We start from the raw sequence: 6,980 nt of genomic DNA on the forward strand, positions 1-6,980 counted from the left end.
AACTTGTTCCATCTTGAAGGAGTTCTTGGTCCTGGCGTAATCCGAAATCTGTCACTGCAGGGCCAGCGCCATACACACAGCCATGGCATCCCATACGGTCCCCGAGCCTACCAGGAGTGATCCCTGAGGCAGAGCCCGGAGTCGGCCTGAGCACCTGCAGGTGTGACCCAAAAACAAACAAGCTGTAAGAGGCAGATGCGCCCCTCCGTGGAGGTGCAAGATACACCTCTGTGGGCCGTGGCACTCCTGTCCGGGTGACCCCGCCACCTGTCCTCAGACCTGGAGGAGCACACTCAGCGCAGGCGGTTTGGGGAGAGGGAGCTTCTCGTGCGACATGGCAGGGCTGGAGCAATGGCACAGCAGGGAGGGCATTTCCCTTGCACACTGCCAACCCGGGCTCGATCCCCAGCATCCCAGAGGGTCCCTGAGCACCACCAGGAGGGATTCCTGAGTGCAGAGCCAGGAGTAACCCCTGTGCATCGCCGGGTTTGTAGCTCCTTCTTCCCCCAAAAATCGAACATGGCAGAGTCAGTGAAACAGGGCACTTCTGTTCCATGAGACGTGTGTCAGCAAACAGGAACACTGTGTGAGCAGGACACATGGGCGGGGACAGACCTGAGAGGACAGGCAGGACAGACGTGGGAGTGGACAGTGGGCAGGGGGACAGATGTGAGAGTGGACAGTGAGGACAGATGTGGGAGTGGAGAGTGGGGAGGGGGACAGACGTGAGAGTGGACAGTGGGCAGGGGGACAGACGTGAGGAGTGAGCCCAGGGCAGAGTGGGCACTGCTATTTCAGGTGACCGCCTCTGGACAGTGCTGTTGTCCTGAATGGTGGCATGTCGTCTGGGGTCATTGGGGTCATAGCTGTCATCACAAGGGGCAGGAGTTCTCTGGGAATGGAGAGGGGGGAGACAGTGCAGGAAATGGGGCCATGTGGGGGCAGTTCACACCCCACACCCGGGAGAGCCCAATCCTGCCAGGACCCCCAGAGCCCAGTCAGGCGGGAGTCTCAGGGCTCCCCTGCCTGGGCCCTCGCACACCTCCCCACACTCCCCTCCCTGGGCCCCTGCTCCCTTTCCCCGCCCCTCCCGAGCAGGGCTCTGCATGCTGGGGGGTGCAGGCCCAGCACCCCTGCCTGACCGTGGAGGGCTGTGGACCAGGTGAGAGGCAGGAGACTAGGTGGGCGGTTGCGTGTGGGCCCCTGAGGGGGTCTCGGAGCCCAGCTGTCCCCACACATACCCCAGGACCCTTCCCCTACCTGACTGGGAGCCCTGCGGCTTCCCAGGGCTGGTGGGGCCCACCCAGAGACTTGGCCCCTCCCTGCACAGCCCTGTGCCCAGGGGCTCTTTCTCCCAAGCCAATGCAAACGCCCTTTACGTAACTGAACTTTAAAGCCAGGGCGACTATTTATCTAGAATTTACATAATTGCCCTTACTCCTGGAGCTAAATTCCTCTTAAACTTGCCTGTGGCGGGGAGGGCTGTGTGGGCCCCTGGCTGGCCAGACAGTCCAAGCCCACCTGGCACCTGTCCCTGGCTGGATGGACAGGCAAGCCTGCCCTGGGCCTGGCCACGGCCATGAAGCCTCTCCGTGGCTCCGTGATACTTCTGACCCTTCGCCAGAGAGGTCCCCTGAACATCTCGACTGCCCTGGGACCCTGAAATGGCCCTCGGAGACCCTCTGTTTGTTTGTTTATTTATAATGATATTCTCCCCCCCTTTTATCGATTCACCGTGAGATACGGTCACAACGCTTTCATGTTTGAGCTTCGGTCATACAATCATCAAACACCCACCCCTTCACCAGCGCACATTTTCCACCTCCAAAATCCCCAGTATTGCCCCCCTCCCGGCCCCCCTCCACACGTTCCAAGCCTTCCCCTGCCTGTGTGTCAGACGGTTTCCCTTGAAGAGCCTCCTGAGGAGGCTTGCTCTTGGAGCCCACTTTCCCCTCAAACACGAAGCTTGCTGGCTGCTGCGACGTGTCTTTGCTTGCCTGGTTCCACTCTGAAGAGCCCGTATTCTCCCTTTCTCTCACACTTATTTTTCTTAATTAAATTATTTATTTATTTATTTTTCTTTGGGTCACACCCAGCAATGCACAGGAGTTATACCTGGTTCATGCACTTGGGAATTACTCCTGGTGGTGCTCGGGGGACCCTATGGGATGCTGGGAATTGAACTCAGCTAGGCCGTGTACAAGGCAAACACCCTACTCGCTGTGCTATTGCTCCAGCCCCAAATTTTTTATTTATTTTTATAAAGTTGTTCACAATAATTTATTACATTTAATATTATAACACCAATCCCACCACCATTACACCTTCCCACCACCAATATTTAGAATTTTCCCAACCACCATTCAAGCCTATCCCAATAGCAGGCCCTGAATGATTCATTTTGTATTGCTTGTTATAAATAATCTGCTAAAAATGATCAAAAAGAGGTTTCCTAGAAGAAAGTGTGTGAAGACTATTGTATCAAAGCCTGGAGCCATTAGGCCCTTGTATAAGAGATTTTACTACCATGCTACTACAGGTTGAGTCTTGTGTGCTAATATATATACATATACATATATATATATATATATGTCACTTGTCACTTGTCATCCCATTGATCTTCGATTTGCTCGAGTGGGCGCCAGTAACGTCTCCATTTGTCCCTGTTGCGTGCTGGTGCAGCCCAATGATATTTGCTTGCTCCAGGAACAGGAAGAGCCTCAAATCGTTCATTCAGGGATTTGACAAAGAAATCTGACCATCTAGTTGGTGGGCGGCCATGCGGTCCTCTGACGTTTCATGGAATCCAGTCAGTAATAGCTCTAGTCCATTACATGGACTAGAGCTCTGAATCGCATTACATGACCAGCCCATCTGATTTTTGATGCCTTGAAGAAACAGCGTCCCTGATTCTTGACCGTCTACGGAGATCAGAACTCTGGATTCCTTCTCTCACTTGAGTGAGACGTGATACTCCTAGCATAGCTCTTTTGATTCCTCTTTGGGATACCCTAATAGCGTTCTCATCCTGTTTGTGTAGGGCCCAGGTCTCTGAGGCATATGTTAGTGCAGGAAGAATGGTGGAATCGAAAAGATGTGCCCAGAATCGGAGGTTCTTTGTTCTTTTAACCACTTCTTCGAAGCTCTTAAAGGCATTCCACGCTGCTCTCTTTCTCCTGCGCAGTTCTGGCACCAAGTCGTTCCTCATGTTGATTTCTTGAACCAGGTGCACATAGCTGCTGCATTCGGAAATGTTCGTTCCACTGAGAGCAAGTGGAGCTTCAGAGACTAGTTCATTTTTTCGTATATATATATATGTATATATATGTTCATATGTGTATACACATATATATTTTCTAATTGACACCAGTTGCCTTCTACCTTACATCCCATCCAATGTAGTGTGCTACTGTGATACTTCTGATACATCAGTGGTTATAGTGTATGAGATGTCACTCCAGGAATTCTAAATTTTTTTTTATTTATTAAGAGATGAATTTAGCTGTTCATCCATCATCCCTTCTCTGAACATTTTGTTTTGTTAACTTTAATTCTTTTTTTTTCTTTTTTGCTTTTTGGGTCACACCCAGCGATGTTCAGGGGTTACTCCTGGCTCTGAACTCAGGAATTACTCCTGGTGATGCTGGGGAGACCATATGGGATGACAGGGATCGAACCCGGGTCGGCTGCGTGCAAAGCAAACACCCTACCCACTCCTATTGCTCCGGCTCCGAATTCTAAAATTTTAATAGATTGATACAGCTAGCTGGAGCGATAGCACAGCGGGTAGGGCACTTGCCTTGCACACAGCCGACCCTGGTTCAATTCCTTTGCCCCTCTCGGAGAGCTCGGCAAGCTACCGAGAGTAGCTAGCCCACACAGCAGAGTTTGGCAAGCTACCCGTGACATATTCGATATGCCAAAACCAGTAACAACAAAGTCTCACAATGGAGACATGACTGGTGCCTGCTCGAGCAAATTGATGAGCAGTGACAATGACAGATACAGCTGGAGTTAAGTTTTTGACTGGTTGGTGACTTTGGGGCCCAGAGGCATCTCTGCAGCATATTGCTCTCTTCCTACATTTATTTGTGAGTCTCTGGATCATGGCCATTAATGAGCTTACATGGTGACAGAGGCAGTTGGTGGGCATGACTGCCAGGCTCCTGGAAGCACAAGGGGGTAGGGGGCGGGGGCACCCATTCCTGACTCTGTGAAAGCCTGGAGATTTCAGTCACAAAGCCCACATACTTGAGCAGATTCACTCATGGATGAGGCCCGTCCAAGTCTGTGGAGACTGGCCGTGAGCATGGCAGCGGCTGGGTTCTGGAGGTTTTCGGCTGCCAGGGTTCTGCTGGGATGAGTGAGTTCCTCCTCCAGCCTGCTTGAGCTGCTCCGGAGATGAGGTCCAGCCTGGGCGGGGTCTGGAGACATCTCTGCAGCTTGTTGCTTTCTTCCAAGATTTGTGAGTCTCTGGACCATGGCCGTTAATGAGCTTACGTGGTGCCAGAGGCAGTTTGTGGGCATGACTGCCCGGCTCCAAGAAGAACAAGGGGATGGGGATGGGGGGAGGGTGCCCGTTCCCGACTCCGTGGGAGCCTGGAGATTTTGGTCACAGACCCCACGTAGCTGAGTTTTTCAGCAGATTCACTCAGTGTGAGGGGAGATCGGCCCTTCACCTCACACTTTCTAAATAAGTTTCAATAAGAACTATCTTGCTTCACAAAACAAACAAACGAATGAATGAATGAATAACAAACTGGGTTGAAGGAGGGGGTGACACCTAGGCACCTTCCTGGACAGGAAGGCGAGGCTGGTTCTGGAAGTGGTTTCCTGTGCCCACCTTCTGTGGCTGACCATCCCTGGGGGTGCTGGAGGCTGGGGAGTCAGCTGCGCCTGACAGCCCTCGGGACGATCCTCGATTTCCCCCGAAGGGCACCACTGTACCCAGCTTAGAAAGCAGTGGGAGGGTGCAGAGCAGGACACACGGAGCCAAGGCAGGCAGAGCAGCGAGGGGCACGCACCACGAATTCTGTGCCAAGAAACCTGCATTTTCAGCAGAAGCCAAGAGCTTCCAAACCATGAGGGCAGCGGGGTGCTGGGGGAGGTCTCTGCGCACACGCCTTGTGCCGGGGTCCAGGCGCATGGAGCTGTGGGCAGAGAAGGACATGCAGAGCAGGAGGAAGGGAGGGGGTGGGTGGGTCTCTGTGATTGTTCTGCTTCCCAGTTCTTCGATACATTCACATCAAAAACACTGAGTAATACAGATGTTGACACTCAGCATCGTCAAAAGACAGATGTGTTCGCTGAAAAGTGAGAAACTCCCAACAGGCAAGGGACTTGATGGAGGACTAAGGAGGGTTCATTTTTGTGGTGTTTAGAGGAAAACTGGGTCTCTATTAACAACAGTCAGAGGATCCTGTTTGTCTGCCAGAGATGTCTTCATTCATTTAGGGCCCGTTTGTGTTGCTAAGATGAGGTCTGGGAAGAGCTTATTGCTGGGGAAATTGCAAACTTCCCCCTTCTGAGAAGAGCCCAGGAATTTGCAGGGATGTGGAGAACGTGGAATAAAGACAGCTAACATGGAGTTGCACACAGCAGCCGGCAAGGGGAAACTGAGGTTTCTCTGTCAGGGGTGGTTCGTGCTCCCTCCTCCACCCAGGGGGACAGGGCTCAGTGATGGGCAGGCTGACCTTCGAACCCACGTGGCCCAATAGGTGTCACTTCAGGAGTGACTGGGCTGAACCAGGGCCACTGGGTCACAGGCCAGCCCCTGCTGCACGGGATCAGTTTTCCAGTAAGTGTGAGCAGGCCTGGCACAGCTGCTCACACCTGCTCTTCCGGGGGTGGGGTGGGGACCTTCAGGTTTGCTGGGGAAGCAAGGTGGGACACTGGGTCCCCCAGACATAGAACCGGAGGCTCAGGCCAGGCCGGACAGCTTGGCAGCCCACCTGGAGCACCCAGAAGAGAGGCAGCACCCACAAAGCGTCCAGTATGGGGCTGCCCACCAAACCAGCCCCCAGCAGCTGCACCCGCCCAGAGTCCGGTCCAGGCTGTGTGCTCTGGTGCTACAGTATCAGCTGATGGGGGGAGGGCAGCCAATGAGGGGGAGAGCAGTGGTCGGTGGGGGGTCGCCATCGGGGAGGAAGGCAGCTGGTGGGGGGATGGGGCGGGTCTCCAGGCCTGGGGGGGGTCACCCCAGCTGCTGGGCTGGGCCGCTCCTTGCTGGGGTGCTTCAGCCATGCAGTTAGCACCCTGCGGCTCCAGAGAAGTCGGTCAGGCCTCCCGGGTCAGGGTCAGGGTCAGGGTGGCCCTCACCGTGACTTGGGGAGCCCACTCTGCCCTGGTGCCCTCCTCCCTCTGACCCCCACCCTGGAAGTGCCATCGTCCCTCCACAACACGCAGCGGGCTGGGGAGGGCTTTGAGGACCGGTCCCATGCCAGGGCCTCAGGGGAACGGCCAGTGGGGTCGCACAGGGGGCCCCGGGGGTGCGGGGCAGGGGTGCAGGGCCAGAGGCGCCAGGTCCTCCTGCGGGGTCCTGGGAACACGCTTGCGTCCAGCCCGGCCTTAGCGTCCGGGCACGTCCCAGAGGAACGCCTGCAGCTGCACCTGCCGCCGCCCGCCCAGGAGGACCACGTCCTCCCGCGGGCGCCCCCTGCCCACCACTCTCCGAGGAATCCACGGCCGCGAGCGAGCAAAGCGCTTCCACGGCTTCCCCGGCCCGGCAGCTCCGGCCCCGCCCCCGCTGCCCGGAGGCCCCGCCCACCCCTGGCCCTGCCTCCGCCCACTCTGGCCCCGCCCAATCCCCGCCCTCCCGGGCCCGGTGGCCCCGCCGCCGCCGCCGCCGCCGCCGAGCCGCAGGGCACGCCGGGAGGGAGGTCGCCGGCCCTACGTGCCCGCGCGCGCCGACGCGCGCGCCGCGCCGCGCCCACGCCTCCCAGGGGGCCGCGCGGCGCGCCCACTTCCGGCACGGGCCGGAA

The sequence above is a fragment of the Sorex araneus genome, chromosome 1 (genome assembly GCF_027595985.1).
Source record: "Sorex araneus isolate mSorAra2 chromosome 1, mSorAra2.pri, whole genome shotgun sequence".
Classification (NCBI taxonomy): Eukaryota; Metazoa; Chordata; class Mammalia; order Eulipotyphla; family Soricidae; genus Sorex; species Sorex araneus.